The sequence below is a fragment of the Bos indicus genome, chromosome 21 (genome assembly GCF_029378745.1).
Source record: "Bos indicus isolate NIAB-ARS_2022 breed Sahiwal x Tharparkar chromosome 21, NIAB-ARS_B.indTharparkar_mat_pri_1.0, whole genome shotgun sequence".
Lineage (NCBI taxonomy): Eukaryota > Metazoa > Chordata > Mammalia > Artiodactyla > Bovidae > Bos > Bos indicus.
Window position 1 is genome coordinate 14,531,011 of NC_091780.1, and position 20,917 is coordinate 14,551,927.

Sequence of the window (20,917 nt, forward strand, 5' to 3'; positions counted from 1 at the left end):
TTGCAGCATGTGGGATCTTAATTCCCAGGCCAAGGATTGAACCAGCGCCTGTGGCAGTGAAAGCACAGATTCCTGACCACTGGACCACCAGGGAATCCCCTGCCTTAATAACTCTACATATTTGGAAAGGACTAATAAGGCCAGGCAAAACAGTAATTTAATGACTCTAAAACCCCAGGCAAGAAGAAGGGGACAGATGACTGGACTATACGTTTCATGATGTCAGAGCAGGTCCGGAGCAGAGGGAACACTTTGTCTTGACTTCACATCATCACTTCACACTCAGTATTATACGACATTCCAGGTGTTCAGAAACATTTTCCAGTCCACTAAAGCAGACAGGATTCTTATTCAAATAAGGTGACTCTAAGCTATGAGAATTTATTTTTCAAATATTTATTTAGTTACTTATTTGACTTAGTCACCAGGTCTTAACTGGGGCATGTGGGATCTAGTTCCCTGACCAGGGACGGGATCCAGGCCCCTTGCATTAGGAGCGCAGAGTCTTAGGCCCTGGACCACCAGGGAAGTCCCTAAGCTATGAGAATTTAGAAGGAAATAATAATTCCAAACCTTTCCTTGAAAACAGAAACTCCACTAAACAAAACTCTGGGATTCAAAACATTTATAACTTCTTGAATATGAATTTTCTTGGTATGTTTCTTGAATCTTTTCTTGGTATGTTTCATGCAAGACAGAATAAATAATATCCTTCTACTTTGCACATGCATCAGTACTTCTCGTCTCACTAGTGTTGAGAGAAAACGTAGTATTTATTTTTTTATTTACAATATTATAGCTTCAGATGAACAGTGATTCACACTTCTTAAAGGTTATATTCCATTTATAGTTATTATAAGATATTGGTTATTTTCCCTGTGCTCAACAATATATCCTTGTAGTTTATTCATTTATACATCGTAGTTTTTACCTCTTAATCCCTTACCCTGATCATGCCCCTCCCCCACACCCCTCCCCTCACTAGTTTGTTTTCTAAATCTGTTTCTTGTTATAGTCACTACTTCTTTTTAGATTCCACATATAAATGCTATCATACAGTATTTGTTTTTCTCTGACTTATTTCACTTAGCATAGTGCCCTCCAAATCTATGTCCTTGCAAATGGCAAAATTTCATTTTTTTATAGTTGAGCAATATTGCATTGTATAAATATACCACATCTTCTTTATCCAGTCATCGGTTGATGGACACTGATGTTGCTCCCATATTTTTGTTATTGTAAATAGTGCAGCTGTGAATATTGGGGTGCATGCATCTTTTTGAAGGTAGTATTTATTCAGATGCTCATTTTGATATAATCACTAACAGCAACAGGACTAACCATTTCCTCATTTTATGTTTTAAAAAGTAGTTTTCAGTTCTATGCATCAAACACTGTCTATCATATATAAGGTGCTGTGGAAAATTACTTGCATAGACTAAACTTGTTTTGGTTGTGTGCATTCTATGCCTGTTGAGTCATTAAGGACAAAGGGCACAGAGCTGAACTTTCCTCACTGGTTTTTGATAAGGTAGCTGCTATAGGAATCTGAGTGTCATGTGCACACCCAACCAAAATGCAACACGTTAAAAAAGATGTTCAGGGTGATATTGAAAGACTGGCTAAAGGTGGTAGTTTGGGAAGTTGGTTTAAGTAGCTGGACTTAAAAAGTGTGAAATTTTAACCATTTGCAGTTAATGGCTTTTCTTTCCTCAAACAGCTTTTGCATATCTATTCTCAGGGTCAAAACCTCAAATATCTATAGGAACCAAGAACATAATGTAAATAAATAAAGCAGGTAAATTTGAGAAAAATGGAGACAGACACATTTTATGTGCCTTATAAACACAGAGGCAACTCCTCATTTCCAAGAAATGAATGAGCTCTCTCCCACTCTTCTTGAAAGATGCTTTAGCCTTGTTCTCTCTTTTGGTACTAAGAGAGAGTTAACTGCAAGAAAAACATTAGTGCACACTAAATATAAGTGACACCTCATACGGAGGCTCAGAGAGGAAGCAACAGGGAGTGGCAGAGGCTGCAATAACGTGCAGCGCTGGCGTCTGGTCAAAGGGGCCCGTCTCTGCACTAGGTGCCTGCTGCCACATGGAAACAGGCTTGGGGGCGGGGCCTGGGGGCATAGATCATTCTTCAGGAGAAGTCAAAGACCCTGATCAGTATGTAAATGCAGATTTTAAAATGTGACCTGACATTTTAAAAAATAAATTTGAGAAAAGAGCCAAACAAAATTAATTTGGTGGGCTGGGTAAGGCCTGTAGGTCACCAGTTTGAGATCTCAGTCGTATTCATCTAGGTATTCTGCTCTGAGGTGCTGGGAACACAAAGATCTAAAAAACAGAAAAGCAAAAAAAACTCTGCTCTCATGAAGCTTATGGATAAATACATCATATATGAGTTCACACACACACGTGTGTGTGTGCTGTAACGGGAAATTACCAAGAGTTCTGGGAGCCCAGAGGAAATCAAATCCGAGGAAGGTGAGTGGGTAGGGAAGAGGGCCAGGGAAGAAATCCAGAGGATGAGTCTAGGTCAGTTATATTGCTAGCTGAGCCAAGCTAGTAGAAACGGTGGAGGAAGGTGGTGGTCCAGGTTGAAGTGTTAGCACATGCTAAGGTGTGGGGGCCACAAGCAGTCAGAGCCTTTTGTTAAAGAAGCTAAAATACAAGTGTGAGATTCAGGAGACCGAGTGGTAAAAAGAGGTCTTCCCTGTCAGGCAACGGGAAGAGGACCAAAGATGAACTCAAAAGAACATCAAATCCAGTTGTCCGGTTGGCAGTTCTTGGACAAGTCCTCCTGACTGCTGCAGCATGTAAATTCACTCAGCGGCTGCTAGGAATTAGCTGTCATTTCAAAGAAACCAGAATGTAAGATTTTGAATTAGAATAGAAAACTCAATCCTCAACGTTTGGTAATACTCTTCTCCTGATTTCCTGCTATTTGGCTATTATGTCTGTGGGAAGGATGGACCTGTAGTCAAAATCTGAATGCAAACTGAATCGTTGATTGGAAGAACTGGCCTGAGTTGTCCCTGCATCTAGTGTCAAGGTCAACACAAATCTAAATTAAATAAGAAATCTCCCTAGTCCTGAAAGGGAAAAAGACCTCTCTCCCCCAACCCTGTTTCTTTCCCCATTTACATTAGAAATTTTATGGTCGTAAATTCCTTCTCTGGCCCTTTAAGAATTACACAAACCTTTTTAAAAGCTAAATAAGCCTCTTGCCAGCTTTACAACACAGGAATGCCTTTCTCAAAGACCTGGGAGCTATCTCTTTGAAATGGAATCATCAAGGAAGATAACACCCCTATTTCCTCTCTTTGGAAAGATGACTCTCCCTGGGAGAGTAGGAATCTAACTTCAGAAGGTCCCTGTTTCCAAGTTTCTGACTTACCTCCTGTCGTAAATATGTAAGAAGTCTTTTCTTTGGATAAACTAATTGTCTGATACAGATAGCAGCTATCAATTACCAAGGTGAATTTAGGATGAACTATACGTGACAAATGGTACTGTCAAGCCCTCCGACTAGTTACTGTATATCTTGAGAACAGATAGTGTTAATAATAGGGTATATCTGCTTCACTGTGTAAAAATGAAATTCCTTTCCATCTTTGCAGCCTCTCAGTGGATTGCCTGTGATGCCCATCATATTTTGGTTTAATGCTTATTCAGTAGTAAAACAGCTTTCTTTCTCTTCTGCTTCTGTGGAGAGTTTTGGGGGGTTGGCAGGAGATTTTGTTTTTAATTATATTTCCTCAATACCTGCCACCAAGGTTGGTTGAGTTTGGGTCTTTCCAGCTCAGGGTATGGGTAAGCATCTAAATGCCCCGATATAAATGTGAAAAGTCTGTTCATGACAAAGCAGAACAGACTTCAGAGAAACAGATTTTCACACTCCTCTCTGAGAGATCCACAATTAGAAGATACTGTGTACTCTCTGCAGTATTTACAGACAGCAGTACAGCACAATGGCAGGCTAGCACAGGCTCTCCTTATAAAGTCGGAGTTCGACTCTCCCTTCCATCTTTGCTTCAGGCACTTAACCTCCTGGTGGCTTAGTTTCTCACCTGAAAATGAGAGACAAAATGGGGAAACCGGCTTCATAGAACAGTGTTTTCCAGAGTCTAAAGCCTCCATAGTTTAATTAGAATTATTTCAAGGTTATAGGCAGAAACACTTCTGGGATACAAAGTGAAGTGTTAGTCGTTCAAGTCGTGTCCCACTCTGTGCAACTCTTGAACTGTAGCCTGCCAGGCTCCTCAGTCCATGGGATTCTCCAGGCAAGAATGCTGGAGTGGGTTGGCATTCCCTTCTCCAGGGGATCTTCCCAGGGATCCAACCCAGGTCTCCTTCATTGCAGGCAAATTCTATACCATCTGTGGCCCCAGGGAAGCAATGGGGAAAACACGGTTACTTATCTCCAGAGGAATTTACAATGTTATGATAATTATAGTACCATTAATTTGAATATAAATTAACTTCTCAAGAAAGAGAAAAATAGAAAAAACTTTAAAGGGAAGGTGACACAGCCAGGGGCTATTACCCTGATTGAGTTCCTTGTAATTATATGGTCTCTGTGGTTAAGCCAGTTTAAAAAGACTTCTTTCTGAGCTAGTTTAACAGGAAAAACGAGAATTTTTATAAAAAGCTAATGTATCACCGACTTTGAAGCCAAAAGCGCTACCACATCTCTTAGTCCATGACTTAACACACACCCTGAGACACTCCCTGATTTTTTCCCCATCCAGATGACCTAACTACAAGGATTTTTTTAACGTTATAAAAGCAAATAAATATTGGCTATTGGCACAGAATACTCTTAAAGCCAGCCATTACGACTCTTGCTTTCTGCTAAGCTCAAGGATGTTCAACTGGCTTTGTACCTGGCTCTTTAAGACAGGACTCAGAGGCCATCTTGGAAACAAAAGGACTTTGGGCGCCGAGGGTGGAGGAGGTGGTTTCCAAGCAACAGAAGGCGCGCGCCACGCAGCCGCACTTCGCCGCGCCCAGCCGTCTACCGCGTGGGCGGGGCTAGCGGGGCGGTGGAAAATTACCGCGCTTCCTCTTAAAGGCGCCCGGACATTGCTTGGAACCCTGTCGCTGATCTCCGTTGTAAGCTACAATGTGAAGTGGGGGTGTCCATTTTATCTTCCTAGACGTAGTAAAATTTAGTTCACAATTTCCAGGCCAGTACTAGTTTATACTTAGGCAAGTAAAGTCGGAATGAACAGGCATTTTCTTAATCAAGTTAAGAAAAGAAAACTAAAAATCTTACATATCGAACTCTGGTGCAGAAAGGGCTACTAACACAGGAACAAGACGCAAGAAACAACTTCGTAAATAGTCACGTTGACTGTCAACCAGTTTAAAAATGATTAGGTTCCGAAGCAAGGAAAACCCGTTTTTTACAAACGGATTGACAAATTATAACTATTAAAAACTACCAAAACCCAGAATAAACGTGTAAGAAGCAACAGGATAGGTTTAGCGGGCATCAGGAAATTTATCCTCTCTTTGTAGATCGGCTTTTACAGTATAATAGATAATCAGTGAGATTTTTTTTTCTGGCTGTTAGTCGTCAAAGAACTTTCTCCATGTTACAAGCTCTTCTGATTTTCAGGTTAAGCGCTAGTTTATCGCTGGCTTACTTTTATGAAAGAATAAATAACAATTCTGATTTTTATAACGTGAACATCTGAGATACAATCTGTGGCTCGGAAACGATTCCCCTTACCAAGCAATATTTTCTAGAAGCCATCCTGGAAACAACTGGGCGAAATAGAGATGTTGGTCTTCCCGGAAGTAAAGCTCTTGACACATTAACTCTCTTCGGTTCGTTTCAGACGGTTTGCTCGGTGGTCTTCGGGTTGTGAGAGTACCCACCTTCTACTCGTGTCCTCACGCTCTGACTGCGGACAGTAGCGTGGGAGTCATGGTGGGTTCTCACGAAGGTGTAGGTGATGTCCCAGACTTATCACGGCCCTGGCAAATTGATTTTCCACTCCCAACAGAGCTATTTCCCTCTGCTTCGCGGCCCTGTTGGACCATGTCTTCACTCCTGTCCCCTTTTTAACACGTCTTTTTTTTAATCCCTCACTTTCCAGTCGCCACTTCCTAGTAATTTTTGATGAACCTTTCTTATTTTTCAGAACGCAGAGCTGTGACGTTGGAGTTCTAAGCAGATGTAGACACGCAGGACGGTGTTTAGCCTGTAATTTGCAAGTTTGGATGTTAAAAAAGGGATATATTTGTGACATTATCTTTCCATAACCACAGGGAGAACTAATTAATTACTTGTAACCAAAAGCTGTGTCGTGTAGAGTTGTCATCCATGTTGAAGTTGCAGGGGAATATGATTTGATGTAAAGGGAATTGTGCCTTTGAGACAAAAATAGGTGCAGCTGAGTTTCGTGCTTTAATTTTTTTCACTGCGAGAATACTTACCAATGCCAAGAAACTGAAATCGGGAAATGCCCCATTTCAGATTAGATGATGCTTCTAATTTTTAAAATAGGCTTTTCGTGGAAAGCCTAGTCTGTAACAATACTTGGTGGTTGCTGGGCTGGTTGGTGCAGGTGCCAGCGCTGGGTAGTGTGGCTACCCCCTTAGCTCTGCAGGGAAGTGGTATTTTACAGACCAAAGAGCTCTGCAGGGTTTCTTATGGCTGAGAGCCTTCCCTAACCGCCCTACAGGAGTCCGGGGTAATCTCCTGTTATTTAAAATTTACTGCAGAATAGAGAGGAGAGCAACAACAAAAAAAGAGAGCGAGCGAGGGAGAGACTTCAGATGTGAAGTCATCTGGATTTTCCGTCTCAGGTCCAGTTCTAAAGTGGCTAAGAGGCTAAATTCATATACATTAGAATCTAACTCTAATGGTTAAAATATAATAAAAGTTTTGGAAGAAGACAAAGTGTTTAAATATGCACTAAATTTTAGTAAGCAGAGTTGGTAGATTTTGGTTGCTTACATTTAATAAAGATGATAAGACTGCATAGTTTGTAACATTTTCTAAGAATTACTGAGTTAGAATGCAGGAAGACGAGGTTTGGGAATTTGGTCGTTGAGGTAGGGCTGCCAGATAAAATACAGGAGAACATTCAGTCAGGTTTAAATTTATGATAAACAATGAATACTTTTTTAAAAAAGTACATTTGGAATACATTTACACTAAAATCTTGTTTGTTGTTTCTGGGAAATTCAAATTTAATTGAGTAACTTGCATTATTATTAGTTGTTAAATCTAGCAATTCTGCTGTAAGGGCCTTAAAGAGGGCACATGTAATTAGATTTCTCCACCTGCATTACTCTAATGCCTCAAGGGGCCAGGCTGAGATGTGAATGTAAGACAACAGCATACAAGTATATCACCCTGAATAAGTTGTAGATGGCCACCACAAGCTGCCCTTCAAAATACCATGTGCATTTACTTGTTCATTCATCCAACTAACGGTGTTGATTGAGTACCTGCCTTGTGCCAGGCATAAATTCTGGGAAGAGTAAGATACACAAGCTAAAAATCTCTGTCTTTGAAAAGTCCTATATTTTTGGCAGATGGACTAACATGTAAAATAACTGCAGTAAATACCAGGGATTACAAGTTTGATCAGAGACTCATGGGAACATTAAGTTTATCGACTAAGACAGGAGAAGAACAGGAAGGCTTCAAAGAGGAAGTGATTTAAATGAAGGCAACTAAACTGGAGAAGTAGGAAAGGACATTCGTTAAGGGAACTACATATGCAAAGGCAAGGAGTGTGAAGACATTGTCCATTAAAAAAAGAAAAAATACCAACCAGACAGGATAAACTAACAACAACTTAAAAAATGAAAAGTTAGGTGTAGCAAGAGGTACAAGGATTTCCTGGTGTCTCAGTGGTAAAGAATCCACCTGCAATGCAGGAGATGCAGGTTGGATCCCTAGGTCAGGAAGATCCCCTGGAGGAGGAGATGGCAACCCACTCCAGTATTCTTGCCTGGGAAATCCCATGGACAGAGGCTCCTGGCTGGTTACAGTCCATGAGGTCCCCAAAGAGTTGAACACAGCTGAGCAAGTAAACAACAGAAGGAGCTAAAAGAGGGTTTGCTGGGAATGCCCAATAATAAAGGATGGGCCAGATTATACGCTGGACAGAGCTCAGATTCTCTTGTGGACATCCAGAATAGGATCAGGGATGTGGTGGGAGAGACTGTGATAGGAGACGTTTTTAATTCATTCTTTCCAAAAAAACTGTGTGTGTGTGTATCATCTTGTGCTGGATTCTTAGAACATAAAAATGAATACAATATCAATTCTACTTTCTAGACAGATGCTCTGGGTTTTGAGGGAAACCAGTCATGTGGACAGTTACATTCAATACAATGGGATTTAAAGTTACATTCAAAACACAAGGCAACTCAGAAAGTAGGAAGGAGGCAGAAATTTCCTGGGAAGGGTGGGAGAGGGTCAGCCAAGTCTTCCCAAAATGAAGAGATGCTGGAATTAGGGTATATATATTTTTAATTTAAATAAATTTAATACTTTATGCAAATAGTTAAGACATTTTCCCAAAAAGAGCAAAAAGTATACAGTGAAAAGGAAATCTTTCCTCATCTAGATCCTTGACTGATCATCAGGGGTCACTACCACCATCCCATTAATGTAAACATAATATAAATGTATCACTCCTTCCTTTTCAGCCAAATGGGGGCATTTTCTACTAGGCTTTTTTAACTTGATTTTTTCATCTAACAATATGTTTTGGAAATCAGTACATATGGAACTGCTCATTTATTCTTAGTAGCCCTATTTCATTGTAGGGATAAATAAAAAATTTTATACTAGCGTTCCATTGGACATGTAAGATTTTACAGTTTTGGTATCTTTGTATATATTTCTTTTTTGTCCATGTGTGAGATTATCATAAGATACATTCCTAGAAGTAGAATTCCTGGATCTGTAAGTTGGTGCATTTAAATTCTGATAATGTTTGCAAAAATTTCCCTCCAAAGAAGTTATACCAATTTATACTTTCATCATCCGGATAGTAAGGTTTGAGTTTTGATGAATGAGGAGGTATTTACGAGGCAGATGAGAGAGCAAAGAGCATGTTTAAAAGGGAAGATGGGACAAGGAATAGCCAGCAGCTCAGGGATCTAGGCTGGAGGGGTGGAGACCCAAGAGGAGGCAACTAACCAAAGGAGAATGAGGGACCGAGCACAGGTAAAAAGCAGCTTAAGGAAGTAGAAGTGTTAACAACACCACCCATCCATTGAGAGATTATTTGTGCCAGGCAATATGCTAAACAGGGCTTCCCAGATGGCACAATGGTAAAGAATCTACCTGCCAATGTAGGAGACACAAGAGATGCAGGTTGATCCCTGGATTGGGAAGATCCCCTGGAGTAGAAAATGGCAACTCTCCAGTATTCTTGCCTGAAAAATTTCATGGACAGAGGAGCCTGAGGCTACAGTCTGTGGGCGTCTCAAAGAGTCCGACATGACTGAGTGACTGAATGCGTGCTAGTGTACACATACACACGATGTGCTAAGCATTACATACTGTCCACTATACCATCCTCACGACAAACAGAGAGATATCCCCAATATCTGGGGGGAGATACTGAGGCCCAGAGATGTTAACCTGCCAGAGATCACAGAGTTAGTAAATGACGGATCTAGAAACCAACTCTGATTTCCTCTGACTCTCAAGCCCCAGTTTCTAATTGCTGCTCCAAGGGACCTTGAAAGGATGAGAGCAGGGCGTTAGGGGTATTTGTTATGGGGAAGAAGGGGCAACTAGTAAGACTAAAACGTAGTGATGCTGAGACCTCCAGGGCCCTGATCCTGTTGGAACGTGCCCACAACTTGCCAACACAGCAGCCAAGACAGTCTAGGACAGAAGACAACCGAGATTCCCTCTTTGATTTCCGGTAGTGCTGAGTTAAGGGGTCAATTTGCAAGAACTTTTCTTCTCCTGCTGAGAATGGAATCTTGATGTTTTCAAAGGCTCTGAAAATAAATAATTTTTCTTCTCCCCCAACTTCTTCATTTATATCAGTAGATTTTTAAACTTCAGCTCTTAGGAGACAGGTTTCTTCTAAGTGTTATAGCTTCCAAAAGCTGTTCAAAGTCAATGTCCCTTAAGAACTAAAATGAAACATACTCATCCATTTACTGACTTAGGTATCAGCTATGAAATCTAAATGATAAACAAATCTAGAGCTGTTTTGAGAGGATGACAGTGAATGAATCTTTGATAATATATAGATTTTAATCTAATGCACAATGCTGATGAAGCTATTAAAAAATCTTTTCATGCTTACTGCTGTCTATCTGTACGGTTAGACTATTTAGTAACTGGGCTCAAATGCTATATTTCCAGAGACAAGCCTCAGCACTGGGGTATTGTCACTAAGAGCAAATCTATTACAGAATAATAATGATTACTATATTCAGTAGCTCTTGAACCCCCAAGCCCTTTTCAATATTTTTAAGTGATGTTCTCCATTTTAATGGAATGTATCTTATTCCAAGTATATTAATTAGAAGGACTTCATTTGAAGATGGCACAGTTGTGAAGAATCCAATGAGGAGACAGAAAAGATGCAGGTCTGGGTCTGGGAAAATCCCCTGGAGTAGAAAATGGCAACCCTCTCTAGTATTCTTGCCTGGGAGATCCCACGGACAGAGGAGCCTGGTGGGCTAGTCTATGGGGTCGCACAGAGCTGGACACGACTGAGAGACTAACACATAGGATTGCTTTAAAGTGTAGGTGGTAGAGACTTGTGCTTCCAGCGCAGGAGACCCAGGTTTTATCCCTGATCAGTGAACTAAGATCCCACATGCTGTGGCCAAAACAAAACAAAACAAAAAATTATAGGTGGTGATCAGAATTAACATTACCCCAGGAAAAGGAGGGTCACATTTTTCTGAGGTGATTTTAAGATGTCCACGGAACGGCTGCTGATGTTGCTCCATCATTCATGTGTTGCTTTTTTCATCTTTACTTCTCTGTGTTTGCAAAATCATTTTCAGAGAGCAGAGAGAAGATTCTGGCAAACAGTTTCATTTTGGAGGAATGGGCTATGAAATGGTTCCCTGGTAGGGAGTCTCCAAGTACCATTACACTAACACAGAGCAGAAACAGAATTAATTGGTCAGCTTGAAGAGAACTGTCTTTCCTGTCCTGTGGATAGTCTTAGTAGCATACTCACAATAAAACAATTGAAAATGGCAAATTAAATGATGACAGATGATTTAGAGACACTTTTACCCTACAAAAAACCAAAAAACAAAAAAACCCACCCCCAAAGTTCATTTATACTAGACAATTTTGGAGAACTACAAAGTTTTTTTAAAAATTTATTTTAACTGAAGGGTAATTGCTTTACAGTATTGTGTTGGTTTCTACCAAACATCAACGTGAATCTCCAAAGGTCAACTTGAATGCTGATGGGTTTACCTACGTCCCCTCCCACCTCCCTCCCCATCCCACCCCTCTAGGTTCTTAAGTTTTCGTTCCCTGAGTCATACAGCAAATTCCCATTGGCTATCTAGTTTACATATGGCAGTGATGTTTTCATATTACTCTCTCCATATGCACCCCCCACTTCCTCCCCACAAAGCTGTGTTCGTAAGTCTGTTAGAGAACTACAAAGTTTTTATACTTGCTGCACATTGGAAAGAAAATGTCAACAACTAGTTTCTTTTGTACCATATCTATACACAGGAAAAAAAAAAACTTGTTAAAAGGAAAAGAGGTTTCTGTATTGTTAATATTTGACAGTGAAAGGGTTCCTTTTAAATATTTAAGGTTAAATATCCATCTCTTACAGTTATTACACACATCTTCATATCAAGGGTAATATATAAAGCACAACAATGTAACTCAAGTATACTTCTTTAAAAACTTGGAAAAATATACTAAGAATATATGATTTATAATTTAAAAAATTTAGAAAAGTGTGGGTAAACAAAGCTGATGCAGTCATTTGAAGGGTCCAGATGAAACACCATGGACTCAACAATCTGGTGAGTCAAAGATGTATCAATCCACCTTACAAAGCTCAGATTCATTGTGAGCTGTATTCTACAGAAATACAGGAAGAGCTTTTTGTACAAAATTACTCATGCCAGAGTTTTTTATAAGAGCAAAAAACGACAAATTTGGTGTTCAGCAGTAAGAGAAAGGCTGGTGGTTAATTGTGGTATATTGAACTGATAGTATATCATGCAGGCTCTAAAAATCACAAAGATTCTTACTTGACCTTAGAAAACGTACATTACAAGTGGCTAATGGCGACCCACTCCAGTATTTTTGCCTGGAGAATCCCAGGGACAGAGGAGCCTGGAGGGCTGCAGCAGTCCACAGGGTCGAAAAGAGTCCAACACGACTGACTGACAAAATGCAAATCAGTTACAAACTAGGTTTAGTGCTCTTTTAGGACAACTAGAGACAAGCTGTTTAATAGTGGTTCTTCCTTAATAATGGCATTCAGTGATTTGTTCTTTGTATTCGTCTGTATTATTTATATTGTGTCGAACATAATTTAAGTAATATAAACTAAAAACGTATCTGAAAAAGTGAAGAAGGTACCAAGTTGTACAAATATAATCCCCCCAAACAAACTTCCTTCTGTGTCTACAAGTTATCTCTGAATTGCTAGGCTACAAGTTCTTTTAATTTCCTTAAAAAAAAAATCAAATGTGCTATCATGAAATATTAAAAATTGTAAATATATTTTCTCCTTTTAACAGTAAGGCAGTGCTAGTGAAATTCTGGAGGCAAACAACTGAAGGCTCGAGGATGCTAATTCTTGTGCGCCTGAGTAACAGGGGGATTTGCAGAAAAAGTTGCCCAAGTTTGTATCTGTAAGTACAAAAGGAGACAGAGAAGAAGGTAATCACTGCAAAACGTTAGGACACAATGAAGCAGCCTTCTTTAGTAGAACAAAGGAAGGATTTGCTCTGAAGGATTTGCATTCTTTTCCCAGGCTCAGGGAAGGGACGGTTCTAACCCCTCCAGGTAAAAAGATCCTTTAAAAACTTCTTCCAGCCCCCTTTCTGCCGAGTGATGGGCAAGTCCGTAGTGACACCTCTGAAGGCGCGCTTACAAAACAGGAGTGGGTGAAGGGAGATTCTCTCAAATCTCTGGGTTAAAAAAAAAAAAAGAAAACAAACGCATTTAAACCTTAAAATACACTAAGCTTTTTTTTTTTTTTTTTTCCTTCCCCTTTTCCGGCCCGACCCCATTATACCGTTTCTAGTCTATCACGTAACAGCAACGCAGTTTTGATCACAGCCCAAGTTTTTAAATCCCCACCAGACTGAGGAAACTCTAAGGGCGTCTTCATAGAGAAATTAGTGTCCTTCTGCTTTGTCAGTGTAGCAGGGCCCTTTTTACATTCAGAAAATTTTCTTTAAACTCCCAAACCTTTGGGAGGCGAGTTCCATTATTTTAAAACAAAAACAGTCGCTTCCTTTCAGACTTGTCGACAGTCTCATAAATTAGCGAGAAGAATCTGAATCTTAACTCTCAAAAACGAGGAATATATTTCAAAAACAAGGACTGACGTCTCTCCTTTATTCTAAATATACCACCGCAAGCCGAAGGGCTGTGTTAACTATTTTTACCCACACTTGGTCTGCTGCGTCAAACTCAAGTAAAACTAAACTGGATGAAGAAAGCAAGCGGAGCCCGACGGTTGGCCAGGCAAAGGTACAAAGACTCCGTATTCCAGTTCTAGATCCTTGGACAGCTAAGGGGAAACTGCGGGCCGTGATGGAAAGGCCACCAACACTCGTTGATTTTGCTTTATTTCCTGCACCTTGTAATCTGCAACCATCCACACTTACATTTTTTTCTTTCTGAAAACACGTACAAGGTGGCAGATATAAAGTAACAGAACTTCGGACTCTGCCACACGCTGGCGATACCACAGCAGCTCCTGTGTACAAGTCAAACTGCCACCACGATTGGACAGGGTTGGGAGTCTACTTAAAAGTCCAGATTATCCAGGGTTTTTTTGCCTCCATCAGAAGGGAAGCAGTGCTAAGTCGCTGAACAAAGGCAGGAAACGGTAACCAAAAACGGTAGCAAAAAGAATGCGTTTTGATTCAACTAGGACTCCCTGGCTCGATGTGCCACACTTAATCAAAGGACGAAAATGCCCGGAGAAAGGCGTTTCTGCCGTGCTTGTTCGCACGGAGCGACAAACGCGGGGACAAATGGAAACGGGCCGCAAATGAGAAGCTGGCCGGCGGGTTCCTGAGAACGCGCGGCGGTGACTCTGGCCGAGCTGACGCAGGGTGTGCGCTGGGCCCACGCCCCTGTCTACGTCTGGTCGGGCGACCTCAGACGCTCGAATAAAGGGATCTCGCACCACTTCGCCCACCCTACCCAGCGAACGCCGCCCTTTGCGGGACCCATGGCCTCAGGGGCTCCCAGCGGACCCCGCCCCCTGCCGCCGCCATCTTGTTGTTTGCCTCCCTCCTGGCCGGCCACGTGGCACTTTCTCCCAGCGGAAGCCGAGGCACCGCCCCAACTTCCGGCCAGACCGGTTCCAGCCGGCCGCGGCCCGCAGACGCGCGGCTGCCCCCTGGCGGCCGACCGCGCGCCGCCCCGCCCCGCCCGGCCCGGCCCTCGCCATTCCCTTCCTGGCCTGCCGCACGTATGTGCGCCGCCGCGCGTCTCGGGGGCGGGGCTCCCGATGCACCCGGCACGGGGCGGGCCCGTCTCCCAGGGCTTCCGCCTGGGTCCTGGGCGTCTTTACACGCAGTTTAAACTGTAAGCTCGTGCGGCCGCAGCTACGAGGTTTTGGCACGCGGTGTCTTGTGTTTCAGGACTTTGAAACGGGAACCTCGAACCTCGCTTTTCCGAAGCGGCTTCTGCCTTCCGCCGACGCACTGAGTCCGAGCGGGGTCCGCCCCGAGCGCGTACACCGCCCCGCGGGTTCCCGCACGCGGGATGGGGAGCCAAGTGCGGGCTGGGGCGCCCCGATTCCGGTGCTCCCGGCTGTCTCCACTTTCCCCCCGGCCCCAGGTTGCTTTCACGTTTCGGTTCTTGAGCGTTTGCCTTGACAAAGGCTCCGGCATCTGCTGTGTCTTAACCTGCTCAACAGCCTTTGAGATGAGTGGTGGTGTATTTTTTTAAAAAATAGAGAATAGAAGCTCAGGGAGAGTAATTTGGTCCAGAGGCAGAGCCAGCGTTGCAATCTGGGCCGTCTTAGTTCCCACTAAGCCTTTAGATGGTCAGATGGCTCTGAACAGTAGTATCTACAGCAACTGTGGGCTTAGCTGGAAAGGCAGATGTCCAGGCGTTTACCAGCCCTGCTGAATTGGGAACCCCGGAGGGGCTGGTGACGATCTGTAATTAACAAGCACTTAGTGATTCTGAGGCACACTAAAAATACCTTACCTCGTAGCCTTTTTAAGGGTAAGGAAAGAGAATCTGTTTTTTAGTGCGAACTCCGTACCAGGCACTAGGGTTAGGCATTTTCCTAATTATGTGATGTATTCCTCCCCAACGCTGTTTTACAGGAGACTGAACCAGCAAACTTCCCTTGTGTGTAAAATGTTAATATTTGTGCAAAATGGTATAAGCTTACATGTGCTACTGTATTTGCTTGTACTTTGTATGCATAAAATATCCCTAGGAGGAGATCAAGAAGTTGTTGATAGTGCCTTACGTCCAAGGAAAGGAGGCGGTTTGCCAGAAGGACTGAGTTGGGACGAGTTTTTTTTTTTTTTTTTTTCTTCTGTAAGTCTTTGTAAATTTTGAATGTCTGCCACATTGCTTATGAAAAATTAATGAGTAGTTGGTGTAAGAAAGAACTGGAAATTTTATTTGAGCCAACCTGAGGGTTACAACCTGGAAAACATTCAGAAAGCTGGGAGGACTGTTCCACCTGTTAGAGGTCAGAGCACAGTTAATGTAAGTTTTTGAGGCAAAAGGGTAATTTGTCAAATGACGTGTTATTACTGACCGTTTGCAAACTCTAAATCTATGTGTACAAAGTGAGTCATGGGTCGTGGGTCAGTATGGCCCTTTACCAGATTAAGAAAGATGGTTATCTTACAGGGAATTATGACCTTTTATAAGATGAAGAAGGAATGTTATCTCCTAAGGATGTCTGGTTAATGCAATTGGACGTCATATACTGATACACTTCGAGGGAGGAGGCCCAAGCGGGCAGAGAAAAAAAAAACTTTAATTTTTCTTGTCTTGCTTTAAAGTATGAATTTTATTTTATCAATATGAATCTATATCTTATTCCAAATAAAATTAAATGGAAAATTGGTATTCAGAATACTGTTAGAATGGAAACCAGTATCTGCATTCAGATCTGACTGAATCCCAGTGATCTATTGACTACACCTGACGCACTTTTAAACATAAAATTCTGTATAAATTTGAGGTGGTGTTTTTAATAATGAAGTATTAGTTAGAAATTTACTTTCTGTTTTTAACCTTTGAAAAATGAGCCTGTGTGACCCTGGTCCAAACGTGCATGACACATTGGTGGGTGAAATTGTTCTTATTTTGATTACGAATAACAGCTGTACAATAACTGTAAAACGGACCATAAATGTAATACCTAGACTCCGAGGAATATTCATGTTATCATTAATTGACAATTGCCAAGAGATTGGAGCTCTTTTAGTAGCAATGGCAAAGTGCTCTTATTCCCAAGACTAGTCACTGGGAAGAATTTTATCGGTATATTTTATATTTATTAGGTTCCACTTACAATTAATTATGTATAAATAATGCTTTTTATTTTTTCATGAATCTGTATCTATATGAAGAACATCCTGGGTTTGGAAAGATTGATCATTTATTCTGCTAATGTTTTTTTAAAATTGGAGGATAATTGGTTTACAATGTTGTGTTTGTCTGTGCCATACAGCAACATGAATCAGCCATAATTATATGTATGGTCCCTCCCTCTTCAGCCTCCACCCACCCCCACCCCACCCCACCTGTCTAGGTTGTCACAGAGCATGGGGTTGAGCTCCCTGTGCTGTGCAGCAACTTCCCACTAGCTATCTTTTTCACACAAGGGAGTGTATCGTTTTCAGTGCTGCTGTCTCAATTGATCCCACTCTCCCCGTCCCCCGCTGCGTGCAAAGTCTGTCCTCTATGTCTGCGTTTCTACTTGGAAAAAGAGGTAGAAATACAGCTTGATGACAGTTCAGAGGAGGAAGATATTAGTGTTTGATGTGTGCCTCCGCGCATGGTCAGTTGCGTCCTACTCTGTGACTCCATGGACTGTAGCCCGCCAGGCTCCTCTGTCCATGGGATTCTCCAGGCAACAATACTGGAGTGGGTTGCTATTTCTTACTCCAGGGGATCTTCCTGACCCAGGGATGGAACCTGTGTCTCTTGCATCTCCTGCATTGGCAGGCAGATTCTTTACCCCTGTGTCACCTGGAAAGCCAGGTGCCTAGAACTGTTCTGTGCCTAGAACTTTATTGTTGGAAGGGCTTGTAAAGATGTGTGAGTAGACACTTGCTCCTAGCAGTGGCATTTGGTCCCTGAAACTAGGAAATTGGCTCTCTGTAGTAATCGTCTAAGGTCTTCCCAGGTGGTGCTAGATCCTGCCTGACAATGCAGGAGACCTAAGAGACACAGGTTCCATTCCTGGGTGGGGAAGAGCCCCTGGAGGAGGGCATGGGTGTGTGTGCAGTGATTCTCTAAAAGCTGCATTGTCCAGCTCCTAGGCCTGCAACTTTTCTCCAAGAGGAGACTGCAGTTTCCAGTAAACCCATGGCTGGGAGCTGCAGTGACATGCTGGAATCGGCCGGTGGGGATGAAGGCGCACTTTCAGTGACATCATGATGGCAGCTTGAATTTGGTGACAATGCAATGATTTATTCCCGAGAAATAGGTGGACACTACAAATCCAAGGCTTTTGCTGGAGAACTGCTTATTAAACATGTATCAGCACACCACAGCCTGCCACCCCACTATCGCTGGTGGGAGAAGCCCAGACGGGGGACCTAGCCCCGCTCAGGTTGCCCAGGGTTACAGTGTGCCTGGACTCAGCAGTCCCTTAGTGGTCTTGGGGCCAGTGTTTCCAACAGCTGTAGTCTCTTAAACCAAACTAGAAACAAAGGGTGGATCATGAGTTTTTCTGGGTCAGTCCAGTATTGCAGAAGTTATTTCCTGGGACGAAGGAGAAACTGAGCAGTCTGGGCAGCCCTCTGACCCTCCAGAGGAAGCTTGCATCCTTAACAAAAGGGAATTTGAAGGGAACAAAAGGGTGAGGGGTTGGGGGAGGTAGGTGGCGGGGCATAGTCTTCCTAATGGGAGTGTCTGTGTTTTTGGAGTTGAGTACTCCAAAAACTGTGTTTAGACGTTTTTGGAAGTGGAGTATTATAGGTAGGAGGGTCTCTGCCTGGAGGGCTATATCTAAAGTCAGGGAAGGAGGTGGATGGAAGAAGAGGGGATTTTCTACAATAGAGGAAGCCATTTGTTCAATCATTCAACAAACCAATAATAAGTGCCCATCTAAGTGGTTTTCACGTCTACGTTAGAATCACATGGGATTCTAAACTTAAAAATTTGCTTCAGTCTATACTGATGGTGTTTGGGTGTGTTCGAGGCTGAATGACGGGTCCCCTCAAAAGACATCCCGATCCTTGGAATCTGTGACTGTTACTTCGTCTTGTTTAAAACAATAAAAGGCTTTGCAGATGTGATTAAGTTAAGGATCCTGAGATGAGGGGGGAGATTTAATCTTCCCCAGAAGCAGAGAGAAAAGAGTGGGACAGATTTTCCTTTTTTTTTTTTTTTTAAATTATTTACTTTTAATTGGAGGATAGTTACTTTACAATATTGTGTTGATTTCTTCCATACCTCAGAAAGTTCCTATGTCCCCTCCCTCCGGAACCTCCCTCCCAGCCCATCCCACCCCTCTAGGCTGTCACGGAGCACAGGATTTGAGCCCCTTCCCACTGGCTATCTATTTTACATACAGTAATATGTATATTTCAATACTGGTCTCTCAGTTTATCCCACCCTCTTCCCCCACTGTGTTCACAAGTCTGTTCTTGATGTCTGCGTCAAATTTTCCTTTTGAGTCTTCAGAAAGAGCCCGGCTCTGCCAACACTTGAATTGAGTTCTAGCCTCTGGAACTGTGAGAGAACAAATTTCTGTTGTTTTTAAACCTGCCAGTTTGTGGTAAATTGTCACCACAGCCGTAGGAAACTAATACAGAGTAGAAGACTGGTTTTGAAGTAGCACTTTACATACGATTTAGCAAAGATCCATGCTAGAGATAAGGGTCGCTACGGATAAACATCACAGAAGTTCATCCCTTGACTGTCCCTGCTGCGTACAAATCAGGACCCCTTCTACAGTAGGTCTGAGTCTTAGGAAGCTGTATTTTGAAACAAAAAGGAAATAAACCTTCCTATGACATTAGAGATACAAAGACGGAGAAGGCGATGGCATGCCACTCCAGTACTCTTGCCTGGAAAATCCCATGGACAGAGAAGCCTGGTAGGCTGCAGTCCATGGTTGCTAAGAGTTGGATACGACTGAGCGACTTCACTTTCATTTTTCACTTTCATGCATTGGAGAAGGAAATGGCAACCCACTCCAGTGTTCTTGCCTGGAGAATCCCAGGGACCCGGGAGCCTGGTGGGCTTCCATCTATGGGGTCACACAGAATTGGACACAACTGAAGTGACTTAGCAGCAGCAGAGATACAAAGAAGATGAATAGCTGCATCGCCTGTCCTCAGGGAGCCTACAGTCTAGCAAGGGAAAGATGCAGGAATAGGATCATTTCAGTACAGTCTCTTAAGTGTCAGTTCAGTTCGGTTCAGTTGCTCAGTTGTGTCGATCTTTGTGACCCCATGAATCGCAGCATGCCAGGCCTCCCTGTCCATCACCAACACCCAGAGTTCACTCAGACTCACGTCCATCGAGTCAGTGATGCCATCTCATCCTCTGTCATCCCCTTCTCCTCCTGCCCCCAATCCCTCCCAGCATCAGAGTCTTTTCCAATGAGTCAACTCTTTGCATGAGGTGGCCAAAGTACTGGAGTTTCAGCTTTAGCATCATTCCTTCCAAAGAAATCCCAGGGCTGATTTCCTTCAGAATGGACTGGTTGGATCTCCTTGCAGTCCAAGGAACTCAAGAGTCTTCTCCAACACCACAGTTCAAAAGCATCAATTCTTCGGCGCTCAGCCTTCTTCACAGTCCAACTCTCACATCCATACATGACCACTGGAAAAACTATAGCCTTGACTAGATGGACCTTTGTTGGCAAAGTAATGTCTATGCTTTTCAATATGCTATCTTGAGAAACCTAAATACAGGTCAGGAAGCAACAGTTAGAACTGGACATGGAACAACAGAGTGGTTCCAAATAGGAAAAGGAGTATGTCAAGGCTGTATATTGTCACTCTGCTTATTTAACTTACACACAGAGTACATCATAAATGCTGGAAGAAGCACAAGCTGGAATCAAGATTGCCGAAAGAAATATCAATAACCTCAGATATGCAGATGATACCACCCTTATGGCAGAAAGTGAAGAGGAACTAAAAAGCCTCTTGATGAAAGTGAAAGTGGAGAGTGAAAAAGTTGGCTTAAAGCTCAACATTCAGAAAACGAAGATCCGGTCCCATCACTTCATGGGAAATAGATGGGGAAACAGTGGAAACTGTCAGACTTTACTTTTTTGGGCTCCAAAATCACTGCTGATGGTGACTGCAGCCATGAAATTAAAAGACGCCTATTCCTTGGAAGCAAAGTTATGACCAACCTAGATAGCATATTGAAAAGCAGAAACATTCTTAAGTGTCAAGTAATAATATCTGTCGAGCCGTTTCTTGGTGCTAAGTGCCCTCTATGCCATCTTTCCTAATCCTCCAGCTCTAGGAGGACGGTATTAATACCCCTTAGAAAAGGG

General features: G+C 42.5%; 1 long non-coding RNA gene across 1 annotated transcript; it reads right to left on the reverse strand.

Moving 5' to 3' along the window:
- Positions 1-960: 960 nt before the first annotated feature.
- LOC109575264 (uncharacterized) lies at positions 961-6,315 on the reverse strand. The gene is made up of 3 exons (XR_002183194.2): positions 5,749-6,315; positions 4,082-4,390; positions 961-2,858 (listed from the first exon to the last, which is right to left on the reverse strand). It is a non-coding gene; the product is annotated as an uncharacterized lncRNA (long non-coding RNA).
- Between the last annotated feature and the right edge of the window lie 14,602 nt (positions 6,316-20,917).